The sequence below is a fragment of the Hylobates moloch genome, unplaced genomic scaffold (genome assembly GCF_009828535.3).
Source record: "Hylobates moloch isolate HMO894 unplaced genomic scaffold, HMol_V3 SCAFFOLD_24, whole genome shotgun sequence".
NCBI classification, from domain to species: Eukaryota; Metazoa; Chordata; class Mammalia; order Primates; family Hylobatidae; genus Hylobates; species Hylobates moloch.
Window position 1 is genome coordinate 12728503 of NW_026652299.1, and position 22539 is coordinate 12751041.

Sequence of the window (22539 nt, forward strand, 5' to 3'; positions counted from 1 at the left end):
TATGGATTGTAGTGCTCTCAAAAGCTCTGATCTCCTCCACGATGGTTTCCTAATGTGATCAACCCACCACAAGTTGGCTAGACGGTCCCCCTGAATAATGGTGTCATATTGAGAACTAAGTATTTCTCCTTGTTGTCTACAGGATAGGAACTCAGCAGTTATATTAGCCAGGTCATACCTGTAAGAGAAATTCCGTGTTGTTAAGCCATGTGTAGTCTATTCCTACCACCTTGATGACTTTGCTCATGAGCCCATTGACCAAGAAATGGGGAATGTGGTAAAAAGAGATTGATTGATATCCACAGAATGTGTCATTCTGTCCACCTAATTATTAACAACTTCCACAACAGTGGATAAACTTTGACCAGCATTCACATGGGTCACAAATATCTTCACAATCTGTGCCCATACTGAGAAACACCCATCTCTTCCCCAGAGTTCCTTGTTGCCAATCACACAATTCTGTTTCTGTCATGTCCTTAACCATCCATACAAAACATTAGCAATTACCTGGAAAGTAATGAAAATTCTTCCTCTCACTGAGAAGAATTTCCTTTGCTCTTACGCTTCAGGGAGCACCCTAAATGGATCTGTAGTATTGCAGCTATCCACTTTTGAGTGGTACAAGCGTATGCGAATTACTCATAATTTTCAGACCCACTTAAGTTCAGTTTCTTATGAACCATTTTACTGTTATAATATATATTGCTGAGCATGCTCAAACTTATAGCCAAGTGTGTCCGACTGTAACCAGTTCAGGAAGGAAAGCTCAGGCCACAGGATCACCTGATGTCCCTTTGTTAGAAGTTCAGTCTCCACCAACCCCCAAAGCACGCCAGTACTCTTACTCAAAATAGCTGCAGGAGAAAGCATCGATCTCCTCCAAAATCCTGGAGCTCTGGGTTGTGATTCTTTTTTTGGTGCTTCCCAGGGACTCCATGCAGGATCTCCACTTGCCACAAATATTTTAAATAATTGGTTTATACTGGACCTGCTAGATCAGAAAGGACAAGGGGTAGTGTAGCCCTTACTACAGCTTGAAATTGCTGCAGAGATTTAGGGCCACTTCTAGCTGAATGAGAAAACACAAAATCCGAAATCTCTAGAAAGTTTAGCCATATCAATTAATTTGGCCTAATCTAGTGGTATAATCCACGACATTTTTTAATCTAACACCATTAGACTATATTTCTACACATTTTCCACAGATTTCTCCCAAAATATTTTAGTAACATTTTGTGATTTTATGGCAATAAACTATTGTCCAAGGTTGTAGTGACCTGTCTCCTTAGAATACACTGATATTTTATTCTAGTTATGAAATAGCAGCTACAAGGGATAGTTGTAGGTCTTAAGAAGAATGAGTTTCCTCCTTCAAGGCATCTTACCCAAGTAAAGTTATCTCTCACAGGGTTTCCAAATTAAGTAAAACTGTTTTTTCAAGTACCAGAGTGAAAAATAAGTCCATTGGAATGAGTATTGAAAAGTGATTTAGGGGTCAAGATTCCCTATTTCATCTGGATCCAACCAGATGTCCCCACTCCAACCAGATCTCCCATCCAAGACCCAAATCCTTCCTCATCAGTGTCCTAACTTTCACATGAAAAAACTTGACAAGACAGTGAATTCAATGGTTATTGTAATTCATCAACATGCTAACATATAGTTAAATTTTGTGTTTGATTTTCAGAAATAACTATGACTACAAAAAAATTTCAAATTCATTTTAACACGTTCATGGAAATGCTCTAGTGTTTGAAACTGTTACTTCAGCTTAAAGTTAAGGGACTTAACCTTGTTATTTTATTTCTGTAAGCACTGAAGGACACTAAAAAGGATCCATGTTACATTGTAATCCTTATAGATATACTATAGATACTTATAGATATCATTACTGCCATATGATCATAACTGGCACCTTAGAAAATAACAAAAGTATTTTAGCATCTTTATCTTCTCCTGATAAGTAAAAGTTTCCCTGGCAAACCTCAAAGAATTCCTTCAAAGTCAACACTTGATTTAGTATAAATTTTATATTTTGATAAGGTCTAAATCAACTTAGGATGATCAGGATGCCCTTGGTGCTTTCATGTAGTTTAATACTACTTGGGCTCGTTGGTTATAATTTTAAAACAATCTTTATTCCATTTTCAAATCATGGGTTTTATAGAACTTGCATACCAATTGTTATTGTTTTATTTGTACTGGAAAAGCACAGAGTCCTGCAAGATACTGTGTGTATACAGAACATTGGGAAAATATTTTTCCCAAAGAATAAGTAGAAAAGAAAATTATTTAAAAGTCTTCCTGATCTTGGGAATATTTCATCGTTTGGTGAATGTGTATATGGTGCTCTCTATCAAAATGTCCTTCATTCTACTCCCATTTTTGAGGATATGTAGACTCATATATTTGTCTACAAAACAAGTCTCAATAAATTTTAGAAAATTAAAATCATACCAATTATCCTCTCCAACCATAATGTTAAGAAGCTAGAAATCAATAACAAAAAAACTAGAAAGTTCACAAATCTGTGGAAATTAAAAAAGTTACTTTTAAACAACCAAAACTTCAAAGAAAAATTCACAAAGGAAAATAAAAGTACTAGAGATTAGTGAAAATGAAAATACAATATACCAAAGCTTTTTGAATGTAGTGAAGGCAGTGCTCAGAGAAAAATTTTTAGTTGCAATGCTTTCATTAAAAAGAAAAATCTTGGAGGAGGCTGGATAAGATGGCTCACTAGACACAGCCAGGTGAAAAGCTGCCACTGAGGGACCAACTATTAAGTGTGCACCCTGCCATGCTGCCACTGCCACTGCTGCTGGCACATGATAAGGAGGCCAGATCCCACTGCCACCATGCTATGAAACACTTTGGCTGGCACATCCCATTGGAGTGTAGTGACCAGAAGTCTGGGATCACCTTGACACCCTCAGTGCAGTGGATTCCTAATCTTGAGGAGCCAGAAAACAAAGTCGGGGCTAATGCAAGTTCCCCAGAATTAAAGCATGCAGTGCAGGAGTTTGGAGCTGAGCATAGGCCCACTAAAACCTTCCAGAAAAAAGCCAGTGGACTGAAACCCACCTTATACCACAATCAAACCTTCAAGGTCATCAAATATAATGAAAAAAAAAATCCAAAAGTCAACAGCTTCAAAGATTGAAAGAACATAAGCCCGCAAAGATGAGAAAGAACCAGCACAAGAATGTTCACTACTCAAAAAGCCATAGTGTCTTGGTTTTTTTCTCCAAACAACTGCCCTACCTTTCCCATAAGGGTTGGGAACCAGGCTGAGATGACTAAAATGACAGAAATAGAATTAAGAATTTCAATAGAAACAAAGATTATTGAGATTTGGAGTATGTTGAAACCCAGTCCAAGGAAGTTAAGAATCAGAATAAAATGATAGAGAAGCTGACAGACAAAATAGCCAGTATAGAAAAGAATAGAACTCACCAGATAGAGCCAAAAAAGACATTATAAAAATTTTATAATGCAATCAGAAGTTTTGTTTGTTTGTTTGTTTGTTTCTGAGACAGGACCTCACTCTGTTGCTTAGGCAGGAGTGCTGTGGTGCAATCCTGGTTCACTGCAACCTCCACTTCCCCAGTTCAAGTGATTCTCATGCCTCAGTCTCCCAAGTAGCTGGGACCAGAGGCATGTGCCACCATGCCTGGCTAATGTTTTGTATTTTTAGTAGAGACTGGGTTTCGCCATGTCGGCCAGGCTGGTTTCAACCTCCTGCAATCAAGTGATCTCCTTGCGTTAGCCTCCCAAATTGCTGAGATTACAGGTGTGAGCCACTGCACCCAGCCTTAATCACAAGCACTAATAGTAAAATAGACCAAGTAGAAGAAAGAATCTCAGAGCTTAGAGGCTAGTTTTCTGAAATAAGACAGGCAGACAAGAATAGAGAAAAAAAGAATGAAAATGAACAAAAAAAACCTCCAAGAAATATGGAATTATGTAAAGAGACCAAATCAATGACTCATGGTCCCTGAAAGAGATGGGGACAATGTAAGCAAATTGGAAAATATATTTCAAAATGTCATGCATGAGAACTTCCCCAACCTAACTAAAGAAGCCAACATTCAAATTCAGAAAATGTAGAGAACCCAGTAAAATATTTTGCAAGAAGATGATCCCCAAGACACATAATCATCAGATTCTTCAAGTTCAAAATGAAAGAAAATGTTAAAAGCAGCTAGAAAGAAAGGTTAGATCACCTACAAAGGGAAGCTCATCAGACTAACAGCCGACTTTGCAGCATAAACCCTACAAGCCAGAAGAGATTGTGGGCCTATATCCAACATTTGTAAAGAAAAGAAATTCTAACCCCAAATTTTATATCCAGCCAAACTACACTTCATACTCAAAGGAGAAATAAAACCCCTTTCAGACAAGCAAATGCTGAGGATATTTGTTACCACCAAACTTACCTTATAAGAGCTGCTGTAGGAAGCACTAAATATGGAAAGGAAAGACTGTTACCACACACTACCAAAACACTAAGGTACACACAGACCAGTGACACTATAAAGCAATCATACAAACAAGTCTGCATAATAACCACTAGCATCATGGTCACGGTAACAGGATCAAATCCACACTTTTCAATACTAACCTTGAATGTAAATTGGCTAAATGCTTCAATGAAAGGCACAGAGTGGCAAGCTGGATAAAGACCCAAGATTCATTGTTATGCTGTCTTTGAGAGACCTGTCTTACAAGCAATCACACCCATAGGCTCAAAATAAAAAAATGGAAAAAAAATCTACCAAGCAAGTGGAAATCAGAAAAAACAGTGGTTGCAATTCTAATTTCAGAAAAAAAAAAAAAAAAAACAGACTTTAAACCAACAAAGATCAAAAAAGACAAATAAGGGCATTACATAATGGTAAAGGTTTCAATTCAGTAAGAAGACCTAACTATTCTAAATATATATGCACCCAATACAGGAGCACCCAGTTTCATAAAGCAAGTTTTTAGAGACCTTCAAAGAGACTTAGACTTCTACACAAGAATAGTGGGAGACTTCAACATCTCACAGACAGTATTAGGTCAATGAAGCAGAAAATCAACAAGATATTCTGGATGTGAACTCAGCACTGGATCAAATAAACCTGATAAACATCTATAGAAGTCTCCACCTCGAAACAACAGAATATACATTATTTTCATTGCCATGTGGCATATGGGATACTCTAAAAATCAGCCACTTAATAAGACATGAAACACTCCTCAGCAAAGCAAAAGAACTACAATTGTAACAACCACTCTCTTTGACCATAGCTCAATAAAATTAGAGACCAAGACTAAGAAAATTGCTCAAAATTATACAGTTACATGGAAGTTGAATATCCTGCTCCTGAATAGTTTTTGGGTAAATAATGAAATTAAGGTAGAAATCAAAAAGGTCTTTGAAACTAATGAGAACAAAGATATAATATACCAGAACCTCTGAGACACAGCTAAGGCAGTGATAAGAGGGAAACTTACAGCACTAAATGCCTAAGTCAAAAAGAAAAATCTTAGTTTACTAACCTAACATCACAACTAAAAGAACTAAAGAACCAGGAGCAACACAATCCCAAACCTAGCAGAACACAAGAAATAAAATCGGAGTTGAACTGATGGAGACTGAGACAAGAAAAAAATTCAAAAGTTCAACAAATCCAGGAGTTTTTTTTTTAATTAATAAAATAGACCACTAGCTAACTAATAAAGAAGAAAATGGAGATAATCCAAATAAACACAATTAGAAATGACAAAGGAGATATTACCACTGACCCCACAGAAATACAAATAATTATTACAGAATATTATGAGCACTTCTATGCACACAAAATAGAAAATCTAGAAGAACTGGATAATTCCTAGACACTTATACCCTCCCGAGAATTAACCAGGAAGAAATTGCATCCCTGAACAGACCAGTAATGAGAAGGAGGAACTCCTCACTAATTTATTCTATGAAGCCAGCATCATACTCATACCAAAACCTAGCAGAGCCACAACAAAAAAAGAAAACTTCAGGCCAATCCCCTTGAATACTGATGCAAAAATCCTCAACAAATGACAGGACAATGGAATCTAACAGCACATCAAAAAGCTTATCAGCCAGGCGCAGTGCCTCATGCCTGTAATCCGAGCATGTTAGGAGTCTAAGGTAGGTGGATAGAATTTGAGACCAGCCTGGAAAACATGGCAAAACCCCACCTATACAAAAAATAAACAAATTAGCCAGCCATGATTGTGCATTACAGTAGTCCCAGCTTCCTGGGAGGCCGAGGTGGGAGGATTGCTTGAGCCTTGGAGGTTGGGGCTACAGTGAACCAAGATTATGCCACCGCACTCCACCCTGTGCAAAACAGTGAGACCCTTTCTCAAAATCAAAAATAAAAATTAAAAAAAAACCTAACCCACCATAATTAAGTAGGCTTTATTCCTGGAATTATAAGTTTCGTTCAACATAGGAAAATAAATGTGATGATTCATCACATAAACAGAACTAAAGTCAAAAACCACATGATTATCTCAATAGATGCAGAAAAGGCTCTTGAATATAATTCAACACCCCATGTATGCTAAAACCTGTCAATAAACTAGGTATTGAAGAAACATACCTCAAAATAATACAAACCATCTAGGACAAACCCAGAGCCAACAACATACTAGCAAAAGCTGGAAGCGTTCCTCTTGAAAACAAGCACAAGTCAAGGATGTCCTCTCTTGCCACTTCTATTCAACACAGTACTAGAAGTGCTGGCCAGAACAATCAGTCAAGAGAAAGAAATAACATCCAAATAGGCAGGAAGGAAGTCAAACTATCCCTGTTGGCAGATTACATGATCCCATATCTAGAAAAATCCATAGTCTTGGACCAAAAGCTCCTTAAGGTGATAAACAACATCAGCGGAATCTCAGGATACAAAATCGATGTACAAAAATCAGTGCATTTCTATTCATTAACAGCAGGCAAGCCGAGAGACAAATCAGGGACATAATCACATTCCCAATTGCCACATAAGAAATAAAATCCATATGAATACAGCCAACCAGGAAAGTAAAAGAGCTCTACAAGAAGAACTACAAAACACTACTAAAAGAAATCAGGACATCGAGACCACGGTGAAACCCCATCTCTACTAAAAATACAAAAAATTAGCTGGGCGCGGTGGCGGGCACCTGTAGTCCCAGCTACTCAGAGAGGCTGAGACAGGAGAATGGCGTGAACCCGGGAGGCGGAGCTTGCAGTGAGCCGAGATCGCGCCACTGCACTCCAGCCTGGGCGACAGAGCGAGAGTCTGTCTCAAAAAAAAAAAAAAAAAAAAAATCAGAGATGGTACAAACAAATGGAAAATCATGGCATACTCATGGACAGGAAGAATCAATATCATTAAAATGGCCATAATGCCCAAAGCAATTTACAGATTCAATGCTATTCCTATCAAACCATCAATTACATTCTTCATAGAACTAGAAAAAACCTAGTTAAAAATTCACAGGGAACCAAAAAAGAGCAGAATAGCCAAAGCCATCCTAAGCAATAAGAACATACATGAAGGTATCACACTACCCAACTTCAAACTATACTACAGAGCTACAGTAAGCAAAATAGCATAGCACTGGTTAAGAAAAAAAAAAATGACACATAGACCAATGGAACAGAATAGAGAGCTCAGAAATAAGGCCCCACACCTACAACCATCTGATCTTTGACAAAGCTGACAAAAACAAGCAATGTGGAAAGGATTCCTTATTTGATAAATGATGCTAGCATAACTGGCTAGTTATATGCAGAAAATTGAAACTAGACTCCTTCTCACCATATGCAAAAGCCAAATCAAAATGAATTACAGACTTCACTATAAAAACCCTGGAGGACAACCTAGGCAATACCGTTCTGCGCATAGGGATGAGCAAAGATTTCATGATGAAGCTGCTAAAAGCAACTCCTACAAAAGCAAAAATTGACAAATGGAATCTAATTACACTTAAGAGCTTCTGCACAGCGAAAGAAACTATCAAAAGAGTAAACAGGCAACCTACAAAGTGGGGGAAAAATTGCAAACTGTGCATCTGAGAAAAGTCTAATATCCAGCATCTATAAAGGACTTAAACAAATTTACTAGTAAAAACCCAACTTTATTAAAAAGTGGGCAAAAAATATGAACATATACTTTTCAAAAGAAGACATGCATACACTCTGTGCAAAAATCAACTCAAAATGAGTAAAAGAGCTAAATATAAAACTTGAAACCACCATACTCCTACAAGAAAACACAGGGGAAAAGTTCCTTGGCATTGGCCTTGGCAATGATTTTTAGATGTCACATCAAAGCTCAGGCTACAGAAACAAAAATATATAAATGGCACTACATCAAACTAAAAAGTTTCTGCACAGCAAAGGAAACAATTAATAAAATTAAAAGGCAGCCTGTGAACTGGGAATAAATCACTGTAACTGCACATTTGATAAAGGATTAATACCAAAAATTTATAATGAACTCAACAACTCAATAGAATAAAAATGAATAGCACAATTGAAATATGTGCAAAAGACCTCAGAAGACATTTCTCTAAAGATGACATAAAAATGGGCAACAGGTATTTGAAGAGATACTCAACATCACTCATCATAAAAGAAGTATAAATCAAAACCAAGATGAGATTTGACCTTACATACATAAGGATGAATATTATCAAAAAACAAGAAATAACAAATGTTGGTGAGGGTGTTGAGAAAAACAGAACCCTTGCACACTACTGGTGGATGTGTATATTGGTTTAGCAATTACGTAAAACAGTATAGAATTTCCTAAAAAAATTAAAAATAGAGCTACCATATGACCTAGCAATCCCTGTTCTGGTTATATACCTAAAGGAGATGAAATCACTACCCAGTAAAGATATCTGCACTCCCACCATCATTGCAGCATTATTCGCCATAGTCAAGATATGGAAACAACTACAGTGATTATCAGTGGATGAATGGATAACGAAAATGTGGTATATATATAATGGAATATTATTCAGCCTTTAAAGAGGATATTCTGCCATTTGCCACAACCTAGACAGATCTGGAGGACATTATGCTAAGTGAAATAAGCCAGGCACAGAAAGAAGAATATTGCATGATCTCATTTATTAAATATAATAAAAACAAAGAGCTCAAACACAGAGAAATGAGAATAAAATAGTGGTTATCATGGGGAATGGGAGGAGAGGAAGTGGGGAGATGTTGGTCATGCATACAAGCAGCAAATAGGTAGGATGAAGAAGTCTAGAAATCTAACGTGAACCGTGAAGATTAAAGTTAATAAAACTGTATTCTCCACCCATCAACCCGTCATCTACATTAGGTATTTCTCCTAATGCTATCTCTCCCCTAACCCCCCACCCCCCAATAGGCCCTGGTATTTGATGTTCCCCTGCCTGTGTCCATGTGTTCTCATTGTTCCACTCCCACTTACGAGTGAGAACATGCAGTGTTTGGTGTTCTGTTACTGTGTTAGTTTGCTGAGAATGATAGTTTCCAGCTTCATCCATGTCCCTGCAAAGGACATGAACTCATCCTTTTTTATGTCTAGATAGTATTCCATGGTGTATATGTACCACATTTTCTTTATCCAGTCTATCACTGATGGGCAATTGGGTTGGTTCCAAGTCTTTGCTATTGTGAACAGTGCCTTAATAAACATACACGTGCATGTGTCTTTATAGTAGAATGATTTATGATCCTTTGGGTATATACCCAGTAATGGAATTGCCGGGTCAAATGGTATTTCTGCTTCTAGATCCTTGAGGAATTGCCACCCTGTCTTCCACAATGGTTGAACTAATTTACACTCCCACCAACAGTGTAAAAGCGTTCCTATTTCTCCACATCCTCTCCAGCATCTGTTGCTTCCTGACTTTTTAATGATTGCCATTCTAACTGGCATAAGATAGTATCTTATTGTGGTTTTGATTTGTATTTCTCTAATGATCAGTGATGATGAGCTTTTTTTCATGTTTGTTGGCCATTCTTTTCAGAAGTGTCTGTTCATAACCCTCACTCACTTTTTGATGGTACAGCAAACCACCATGGCACGTGTATACCTATGTAACAAATCTGCACGTTCTGCACATGTATCCCAGAACTTAAAGTACAATTAAAAAAAGAAAGAAAAAAATGTATTCCATTTGGGATTTTTATTAAATAACTAGATTTTTAACTACCCTTGTCACAAAAAGTAACTATGTGAGATGATAGCTATGTCAATCTGATTCATTATAGAAACCATTGTACTAGCCACATGTATCTATATGGATCTATATGACTATATGTATCCCATAAAATCATGTTGTAAACCTCAAATATACACAATAGAATTGTTTAAGTTGTGAGGAAGAGTTGATTGAACTCATGGATCTGGCTGGCCTCTCTTTTGTTTTTGATTTAAACTAATTTGAGCTGTGTTCCCATCACTAGTAAAAGAAAGAGTCCTGGTGCTCAGAACATCACTAAGGTAACCCAAGTTTGTGAGTCTTCCTAAGGCCAAGAATAACTCCCCTGAGGGAGATATATGGGCAGAGAAAAATACAGTTGTGTAGGAATAAATTACTCCAACTAATTGTGATAACCCTTTTACCTCCTTTGAGAGACAAGCCTCTAAAAAACCTATCCCTTAATTGGTGAGCTAGAATTTAATCCATCTCTTTATGGATGGAATGTCTCATCTGGATTCTAAAATTTTGGAGGTAGAACAAAGAGCTGTAGCCAAAGCAAAAAGAAGGAGGCAACCTGGGATTTTTCAAAGGCTATGTGAAACTACTGTGTATGTTGGAAGAAGCAACTATTTTGCCTCAGTGCAATGCTCAGTGAATTTAACTTCATCTACTATAGCTTCAGCATTCAAAAATATGTAAACACAATTTTGTAAACATATTGGCATTTTTTACACCTCAAGTAAGATACACAATTAGAAATTTTATAGTATTTTTTAGGAATCTCATTTGTAATATGTAAGGTATTTTTTAGGATTTCATTATATTTGATTGATGAAAAATGGAAAATTTCTGTTTCTCTGTTGAATTGCATATTATTTGCAAATTATTTTTTGTTTATATGTCTAATAGTTTCAAGGGCGTTATCATATATACACACAATCCCATAATATGTATACATAAATAATATATATACAGATATGTGTATGTGTTCATGTTTGTGCATGCATACACATTCATTTATCTTTCACGTCAAATAATAGGTGCCTACTAAATATCTTTGTCAAGGATAGAGGTAGAGCTCCATAAATTGTGAATATGTTAATGCTAAATGTACAGTCTAATTCAATGGATTTCGATAAGAAAATTGCTATGTTCAAAACCATGTGATCCAACCTCTTTTAAAAAAACATGAAAATAAAAAAGATACACATTCTTTTCTCCAAGGAGCGTAGAATCTAGGTATTGAAAAGTAAAAAACAGAAAGATGGACAAGTAAATTTAACACCAGGTTAATAAGAGCAGCAGGAACATAACAAATTGCTATAATCATTCAGGCCAATTCAGATTAGGGGATACCATGGAAGCTTCAGTAAAGACGATAGCTCCATATCTGAGCTAAATATTGAAGGTGGTTAATGCTTTACCAGTGGAAATCTTAATCCAGGTAAAGAAAAAAGTATAGCCAAAGGACTCAAGGCAGAAAAGTATGGTTGCTAGAGAGGAAAAGTGGTTACTGTAAAGGAGAATTAAAGTTAGCAATGGGAGATAGGGCTAGAATTTTGAGGTCTTTGGAAATTTTGCCAAGACAAACTCCAAGTTGTTGTAAAATAACAGCTCTAGAAAAGTGGAAATCAACGTTTGAAAATGCCTCTAGTATCTCATGTGTTTTGTATTTGAGCTGCAATGACTTTGGGGCATGTGTTCATAGTCACTAGGTATATGAAAGTTTGGAGAGTCAAAGCAAAAGTCATTTTCTGCCTTAGGGATGTTTAGGTCTATGTTCAGCTCGGTTAATTTAAGTGCTTAACTTTTACTGGTTCACTTAGTAGAAGTTGCTGTTAAAAAAAAAACAAAAAAAAAAACCACTAAATCTCAATTATTATATGACCTTTTGGGAATTTAAAAGACAGTCTTGTCACTGGGTTCAAAAGCATCCCTTGCCCTTTTAGGAAACTTTTTCTTCATAGAAGGAAAAGCTTCCCTCTCTTTATTCACAGTTGTGTGTTCTCTAATAAGTGTGCCTTTTCCTTTTGGGCTGACCTGCTTTTACTTCAGTGAATGTTGTTTTCAAAGAGCCATTTGATGTACAAGAAATCTTTTGCTTAAAAATAAAAAGGGAATCTGGAAGAGTGAGACAGAAAGAAAGGAATGGAGGAAAAGAAAAAAATTGCTTTCTGGTGTTTGTTTTTGTATTGGTGGGTGGGTAGATAGATAAATATGGAGCAGAATTTGCACTAAAATAATCTACCTTCCAGCAAATTGCAAACTTTATATATTCATTATTTCATTCTTCCTTAATTCTGTGCCTTGCTTTGACCAAATGAGAAGGACATAAACAGACAAATTCCAAAAAAACTGTTTTTTGAAATGAAACAAGAGAGGAAGAGAAATTACTTATTTAATGTTCATTTATAGAATTCAAACTCTTTCATCTGACCTTTGAAAATCCCCAGGTATAGGTCTTTGCCTCACCCAAGCATATTTCTTTTATTTTGCTCTCTGAATCTCAGCCACCTTGATTTCTGGGATCTCTGCTCCAGCAGAGTTGATGTATTTTTTGTTGTATATGTGCAACTTGCTTTTGTTTTTATCATGGCTATTGTAGGAATCATTCTCATCATCAAAACTATGCTCTCTATTCTTTTCTCTTTGTCCATCTGATTTATATACTCAAGATCAGTCTTAACTAGGAGATTTTCCTTATTTTACTTTGTCTAAATAAACCTTTATTTTTTTCTCAAAAAGAATTGATAAATTTTGGATTACACTTTCTATATATTATAAAGTATATTAAGTATATGCTATTTACATTCTATATTCATTTTATTTCTTCCATTAGATAATACATTCTTCAAGGGCACAAACAATGTTATATTCCTCTCCAATCTCTTTTTCTTGGCCCCAATAGGGGCCCAAGAACTAATAAGTTCTTAACATGTCCATTTGAATTTGTGTCCTTCCATGCTATAAAAAAGGAAAAAAAAGACTGGTATGTGTGTGTATGCACACACACACACACACACATGCACACATGTACACATGCCACATGAAAGAATGTCAAAAAGTTCATAGAAAAAATAGAATTAAAAGATAAAAGTTAAAAAAATATGGATCATTTATCAAAACAAGCTTCAACAAGTTTGAAACACTTTTGGAACTGATAATACCAGCCTTTAGTCCATCCCTAAGGCAGAAATAAAGATGTTCTTTGAAACCAACAAGAATAAAGACACAACATACCAGAATCTCTGGGACACATTCAAAGCAGTGTGTAGAGGGAAATTTATAGCACTAAATGCCCAAAAGAGAAAGCAGGAAAGATCTAAAATTAACACCCTAACATCACAATTAAAAGAACTAGAAAAGCAAGAGCAAACACATTCAAAAGCTAGCAGAAGGCAAGAAATAACTAAAATCAGAGCAGAACTGAAGGAAATAGAGACACAAAAAACCCTTCAAAAAACTAATGAATCCAGCAGCTGGTTTTCTGAAAAGGTCAACAAAATTGATAGACTGCTACCAAGACTAATAAAGAAGAAAAGAGAGAAGAATCAAATAGATGCAATAAAAAATGATAAAGGGGATATCACCACCAATCCCACAGAAATACAATCTACCATCAGAGAATACTACAAACACCTCTACGCATATAAACTAGAAAATCTAGAAGAAATGGATAAATTCCTCGACAAATACACCCTCCCAAGACTAAACCAGGAAGAAGATGAATATCTGAATAGACCAATAACAGGCTCTGAAATTGTGGCAATAATCAATAGCTTACAAACCAAAAAGAGTCCAGGACCTGATGGATTCACAGCCGAATACTACCAGAGGTATAAGGAGGAACTGGTACCATTCCTTCTGAAACTATTCCAATCAATAGAACAAGAGGGAATTCTCCCTAACACATTTTATGAGGCCAGCATCATCCTGATACCAAAGCCTGGCAGAGACACAACCAAAAAAGAGAATTTTAGACCAATATCCTTGATGAACATTGATGCAAAAATCCTCAATAAAATACTGGCAAACCGAATCCAGCAGCACATCGAAAAGCTTATCCACCATGATCAAGTGGGCTTCATCCCTGGGATGCGAGGCTGGTTCAACATACGCAAACCAATAAATGTAATCCAGCATATAAACAGAACCAAAGACAAAAACCACATGATTTTCTCAATAGATGCAGAAAAGGCCTTCGACAAAATTCAACAACCTTTCATGCTAAAAACTCTCAATAAATTAGGTATTGATGGGATGTATCTCAAAATAATAACAGCTATCTATGACAAACCCACAGTCAATATCATACTGAATGGGCAAAAACTGGAAGCATTCCCTTTGAAAACTGGCACAAGACAGGGATGCCCTCTCTCACCACTCCTATTTAACATAGTGTTGGAAGTTCTGGCCAGGGCAATCAGGCAGGAGAAGGAAATAAAGAGTATTCAATTAGGAAAAAAGGAAGTCAAACTGTTCCTGTTTGCAGATGACATGATTGTATATCTAGAAAACCCCACTGTCTCAGCCCAAAATCTCCTCAAGCTAATAAGCAACTTCAGCAAAGTCTCAGGATACAAAATCAATGTACAAAAATCACAAGCATTCTTGTACACCAATAACAGACAAACAGAGAGCCAAATCATGAGCGAACTCCCATTCACAATTGCTTCAAAGAGAATAAAATATCTAGGAATCCAACTTACAAGAGATGTGAAGGACCTCTTCAAGGAGAACTACAAACCACTGCTCAATGAAATAAAAGAGGATACAAACAAATGGAAGAACATTCCATGCTCATGGGTTGGAAGAATCAATATTGTGAAAATGGCCATACTGCCCAAGGTAATTTATAGATTCAATGCCATCCCCATCAAGCTACCAATGACTTTCTTCACAGAATTAGAAAAAACTACTTTAAAGTTCATATGGAACCAAAAAAGAGCCCACATCGCCAAGTCAATCCTAAGCCAAAAGAACAAAGCTGGAGGCATCACACTACCTGACTTCAAACTATACTACAAGGCTACAGTAACCAAAACAGCACAGTACTGGTACCAAAACGGAGACATAGATCAATGGAACAGAACAGAGCCCTCAGAAATAATGCCACATATCTACAACTATCTGATCTTTGACAAACCTGACAAAAACAAGAAATGGGGAAAGGATTCCCTATTTAATAAGTGGTGCTGGGAAAACTGGCTAGCCATATGTAGAAAGCTGAAACTGGATCCCTTCCTTACACCTTATACAAAAATTAATTCAAGATGGATTAAAGACTTACATGTTAGACCTAAAACCATAAAAACCCTAGAAGAAAACCTAGGCAATACCACTGAGGACATAGGCATGGGCAAGGACTTCATGTCTAAAACATCAAAAGCAATGGCAACAACAGCCAAAATTGACAAATGGGATCTAATTAAACTAAAGAGCTTCTGCACAGCAAAAGAAACTACCATCAGAGTAAACAGGCAACCTACAAAATGGGAGAAAATTTTCACAACCTACTCATCTGACAAAGGGCTTATATCCAGAATCTATAATGAACTCAAACAAATTTACAAGAAAAAAACAAACAACCCCATCAAAAAGTGGGCAAAGGACATGAACAGACACTTCTCAAAAGAAGACATTTATGCAGCCAAAAAACACATGCAAAAATGCTCATCATCACTGGCCATCAGAGAAATGCAAATCAAAAGCACAATGAGATACCATCTCACACCAGTTAGAATGGCCATCATTAAAAGGTCAGGAAACAACAGGTGCTGGAGTGGATGTGGAGAAATAGGAACACTTTTACACTGTTGGTGGGACTGTAAACTAGTTCAACCATTGTGGAAGTCAGTGTGGCGATTCCTCAGGGATCTAGAACTAGAAATACCATTTGACCCAGCCATCCCATTACTGGGTATATACCCAAAGGACTATAAATCATGCTGCTATAAAGACACATGCACACGTATGTTTATTGCGGCACTATTCACAATAGCAAAGACTTGGAACCAACCCAAATGTCCAACAACAATAGACTGGATTAAGAAAATGTGGCACATATACACCATGGAATACTATGCAGCCATAAAAAATGATGAGTTCATGTCCTTTGTAGGGACATGGATGAAAGTGGAAAACATCATTCTCAGTAAACTATCACAAGGACAAAAAAACAAACACCACATGTTCTCACTCACAGGTGGGAATTGAACAATGAGAACACATGGACACAGGAAGGGGAACATCACACTCTGGGGACTGTTGTGGGATGGGGGGAGGGGGAGGGATAGCATTAGGAGATATACCTAATGCTAAATGATGAGTTAATGGGTGCAGCACACCAACATGGCACATGGATACATATGTAACAAACCTGCACATTGTGCACATGTACCGTAAAACTTGAAGTATAATAATAATAAAAAAAGAAAAAGAAAAAAAAAAGAACTGAGGGTACTGGAAATTAATCCATGTTAATACAATTATTTTACATAATTAAGTGACACAAAATACGTTCCCTTTAAATATTTTTTAAATTAGGAAACAGAAAGAACCAAATCAGTGCTGTAAGGTGGATGCCTAATAATTTCCCCTTGAAACTCTCACAAAATTGCACTTGTTTGAGGAGAGGAGTGAGAAGGAGTGTTGCTGTGATGGAGAAGGATTCTCTAGGGAAGTTTTCCCAGATGTTTTTCTGCTGAGGCTTTAGCTGATTTTCTCAAAACACTCTCATAAAAAGCAGATGTTTTGTTCTTTGATGTTCTCTTTCTCCAGAAATTCAACAAGCAAAATTCCTTGAGCATCCCAAAAAAACTATTGCCATGCCCTTTGCTCTAGACCAGTCTGCTTTTGCTTTTACTGGACCACTTTCTCCTCTTGGTAGCCATTGCTTTGATTGTGCTTTGTCTTCAGGATCATACTATTAAAGCCATGTTTTATCTCCTGTTACAATTCTTCAAGGAAGTGTTTCAGGATTTCCATCTTACTTGTTTAAAAACTCCATTAAAAGCTCTCCTCTTGTCTGCAGCTGGTCTGGATGCAAAAGTTTTGGCACCCAGCAAGTGAAAAGTTTGCTCAGTTTTAAATTTTTAGTCAGAATTGTGTAAGCTGAACCAGTTGAGATGTCTATTAAGTTTTCATTGTTTCTGCTATTAGCCATCAGTCTTCTTCAACTAGGGCACAAACAATATGCATCTTTTCCTCACAAATTGATGTCAATGATCTGCCACTATGGGCTTCATCTTCAACAACATCTTGTCCCTGCTTAAAACAAGTTATCTGGCCAGGTGTGGTGGCTCGCGCCTGTAATCCCAGCACTTTGGAAGGCCGAGGTGGGTGGATCACCTGAGGTCAGGAGTTCGAGACCAGCCTAGCCAACATGGTGAAACTCTCTACTAAAAATAAAAAAAAAACCAAAAAATTAGGTGGGCATGGTGGCAGGCACCTGTAATCCCAGCTACTTGGGAGGCTGAGGCAGGAGGATTGCTTGAACCCAGGAGGAGGAGGTTGCAGTGAGCCAAGATCACACCATTGCACTCCAGCCTGTGCAACAAGAGTGAAACTCCATTTCAAAACAAACACACAAACAAAAAAACCCACAAAAACAAACAAAAAACAAGTTATCCATTTATAAACTGCTGATTTCTTTGTGGGCACTGTCTCCATAAACTTTTCATAAAGCATCAATGATTTCATCAGTCTGCCACTCAAGTGTCGATGTAAATTCAATGTTTTTGTTCTTGCTTAAATGATTTGAACAGAATTCATGTTGCTCTGATAAGGCCTCTTTTCAAACTGAGCTCTTATTTTTCTTCGTGCCTCAATGTAAATCCTGTTCAGACATGTTACATGTTACACCAAGGTACGATGAGTTTATTTTGGTGCAAAAAATGTTGAAATCCGTGCGTAGTTTTCTCATAATATGCACTTTCCATGAGCATTTTGAACTTTCCATATATATTAAGGCTTAGACTTAACCAGACATAATTTATATACACAAATAAACACAGATCACTGAGCTTACACCAAACCTTTATTTTCTACATGCTCTAAAATTATTTGCTTAGCATATTAACTTTATACATTGTACTATTACAAAATTTTAGCCAGGAGTCACTTATATAGACATGTATATTTCCCACCAAGGATGGCAAATAAATCACTCCTTCCATCACTCTGCTTATTGCTGATCAAACACTGCACTTTTTGCCAATAGACTTAGGGGAAGCTTCAGAATCATTGTCGATACAGCAAAGTATATTACAGGCAGTCACTAGCAGTAAATTGACATTCACCTGAGAATAAAACTTATTTCTAATTTTTGTAAAACTGTAGGTTTGCTGAGGACAACGTCATGTGTTTTATTTACTATATCATCATGAATTGTACTTGGCTACATATGAGAGAAACCTATAAGACAGACTTAAGCAATGAGAAGCTTACTTTTCAGACAACAAAATCTGGAATCCAGACATAATCTAGCTACCTGAGGAAGTGAGGAACCAGGCTATTTTGATCTATTTGCTTAGCTATCCTTGCTTTCTATTCTTATCTCATAATATGGGTGTTACAGCTCCCTTCATTGCATCCCATTTCTAGGAAGAAAGAATGGGGAAAGGACAAAAGACAAAGAAAGGCACGCGTCAGCCAAATATGAACTTTCTAAACAGAAAACTGACAATTTCACAGATTCATTCTGAAGATATTCGCTTATATACTACCAGCCAAAATTATATTATACAGCCAAATCTGGTTTGCTAGATATAGCCCTAAACAAGTTCTGTTTTCTACTAGTGGGAGAAAAAATAAGGAAAAGTCTATATTTGGTGGTAACCAATAGACGGTTCCACAATGCTGAGCTTTTAATATACAGCACAGCACCTGTTGCACAGCACACACTCAATAAGAATATAATGAATGAATTAATGAGTGAGTTATTGAAAAGTTATAACAATTACATTATATTTAACACTGAGCCTGTAACTGCCTCCACTGATGGCATCTCATACACCAACAAAAGATATTAAATAATAATTATGTAAAATGTTATTTAAGACTTTATTTTTAGTACACAGAGAGCAGTAATACACATGATTAGGCATTTTTAAAAGCTTTATAAATGATAATAATAGTAACTATTCCAAAATAAATATTTGGGTTTTTTCTTAAATCTTATATCACTTGCTCTAAGCCATATCTATCCAGTTAAAAGACCATGCTTTATTCTTCAGAGAAGTATTTCAGTCTTCTATACTGATCACGTATACCTGAGGAAAGGACACTCACTATCTAAATGTGAAAGGATTATTTGCTATTGCTTAGAGAAGACAGGTGTAAACCTATTTGCTATTATGACACATCAAGATTCTTTAGTCTTGATCAATTAGATTTTCTCTTTGTAACTAGGGATTTCACCCACTGAAGAAAACTATATTCCTATTATTGAGAACAGATTCGTGTGATTTAGTTTATTCTTTTATAAATTTATTAAGAAAAGGACATTTTAAAAAGTAAAATTTAAATAAGCATTTTGTTTAAAAAAATAGAGAAAATTTGACAAACAGACATGCACATATTCACAACAAAAATCCTTAGAGTCAGAGGTAAATAAAAAATCTGTTGAAACAGGTCTTAAAGGATAATCTCAAATCACTTGTTTTTGTACAAGAATAAGAATAGGCAATGAATATGGAATTTACTGGGTTCCAGGCACTGTTTCAAGTTCCTTAAATATATCACCTCATTTAACCCATATATCCTGTGGGGTAAGTACTATTGTCATCACCACCTTCCAGCTGAAGAAGTAAGACTTACATCACGTGCCCATCTGCCAGATGATAAGCTTGGGTGTAAACCCAGTGTCCAGTTCTGGAATCATGGCTCTTAATCACAAAATTGTACCCTGGATACAAAGTCTTGAGCCATCATACTTGAGAAGAGCCATATCCACTGAATAATTACTAATATTGTATGACAAAAAGAATAAGACTAAGTGAGAAGAAAACAAGCCAGAATCAACAATAACAGGTGTTAGAGGTAGACTTTTTCCAAAGGAGTATCATAAAGGATGTTTTGATTCCTAGAAGGTAGGAACACAGAAATTATTTTAATAACCTTTGCAAGTATGTAGTATCTACACTTGCCATCAAGCAGTCACCAATCCCACTTAATGCAAAATGAAAACTGGTCTCCCTTCTAGCAGATAAATTTATAAAACTTGAAAACACTATCTTTTGAATTCTAAGAGCAAGCAAAGGGTTAGGATGTTAAAAATAAATAATTTAGGGCAGCACTGAAAGAGTATGTATACTGATATTATGAAAGAATAATATAAAAGTGTCTTAAGCAGTCATATCCCAGCTCAGAAGTTCTAACCTCAGTTATTTCACCCCCAGGTAGAAGAGCAAGGGAAATATCTTTACCATCCTGCTAAGCGGTCAGCCCCTACAGCTTTCAGTCTAGAGGCATGTCAGCACCTTGAGTGAGTGAGGAGTCTACTTCATTAGACAAATCCAGAGAAAAATCTAGGAGTGCCAGAAAAGTTCAGGCACTCCTTCCTGGCCATTAATGGTAAGGTGCTGGCATGTCATCTTCATTACCTAAAGTAGAATTGATTGACACAGGCCCTGGGTATAAGTGAAAAAGGCCATTGCTCTTGTGAACTCTGATGCGTCAATTGGCAGACAGTCTACTATATAACAGCATGTCGGGCACGTAAAATAGTTTCACCATGAGGTACACCTTTCTAGACTTTGCTAGATAACATCCCTTCCTCTTTCATTGACAACTATACTGGAATTAATGGTGATTGTGGCACCTAATATGGCAATCTCTTATACTGGTTAAGGCTTTTTTTTATTATAATCAAAAGAAATGGATTCTAAGATTAGAAGAACTCAAGGGACCTCAGGATTTACCTAGGAATCAGGAATTATAAGTCTCCTAAGAGAAACAAGATGGTCACAAATTAGCCAGGGAGAATAAATGAAGATCCAGTTATCAAGAACCTTTTTCTCTTCAATTACAGAAAAGGGACATCTGATTTTCCAAGGGAGAATATATCGGAGTTTCTCTTCATGTCTGTCAGACTGTGTTCATGGTGAGAAGAAACTTCCTTGAGGGTAAATCTGGCTGCAATTAAGAAATACTGTTGCCTCCAGCTTTGTTCTTTTGGGTTAGGATTGACTTGGCGATGCAGGCTCATTTTTGGTTCCATATGAACTTTAAAGTAGTTTTTTCCAATTCTGTGAAGAAAGTCATTGGTAGCTTGATGAGGATGGCACTGAACCTATAAATTACCTTGGGCAGTATGGCCATTTTCACGATATTGATTCTTCCTATTCATGAGCATGGAATGTTCTTCCATTTGTTTGTATCTTCTTTTATTTCATTGAGCAGTGGTTTGTAGTTCTCCTTGAAGAGGTCCTTCACATCCCTTGTAAGTTGGATTCCTAGATATTTTATTCTCTTTGAAGCAATTGTGAATGGGAGTTTACTCATGATTTGGCTCCGTTTGTCTGTTATTGGTGTATAAGAATGCTTGTGATTTTTGCACATTGATTTTGTATCCTGAGACTTTCTGAAGTTGCTTATCAGCTTAAGGAGATTTTGGGCTGAGACGATGGGGTTTTCTAGATATACAATCATGTCATCTGCAAACAGGGACAATTTGACTTCCTCTTTTCCTAATTGAATACTCTATTTCCTTCTCCTGCCTAATTGCCCTGGCCAGAACTTCCAACACTATGTTGAATAGGAGTGGTGAGAGAGGGCATCCCTGTCTTGTGCCAGTTTTCAAAGGGAATGCTTCCAGTTTTTGCCTATTCAGTATGACATTGGCTATGGGTTTGTCATAGATAGGTCTTACTATTTTGAGATACATCCCATCAATACCTAATTTATTGAGAGTTTTTTAGCATGAAGGGTTGTTGAATTTTGTCAAAGGCCTTTTCTGCACCTATTGATATAACCATGTGGTTTTTGTCTTTGGTTCTGTTTATATGCTGGATTACATTTATTGATTTGCATATGTTGAACCAGCCTCGCATCCCAGGGATGAAGCCCACTTGATCATGGTGGATAAGCTTTTCGATGTGCTGCTGGATTCGGTTTGCCAGTATTTTATTGAGGATTTTTACATCAATGTTCATCAAGGATATTGGTCTAAAATTCTCTTTTTTGGTTGTGTCTCTGCCCAGCTTTGGTATCAAGATGATGCTGGCCTCATAAAATGAGTTAGGGAGGATTCCCTCTTGTTCTATTGATTGGAATAGTTTCAGAAGGAATGGTACCAGTTCCTCCTTATACCTCTGGTAG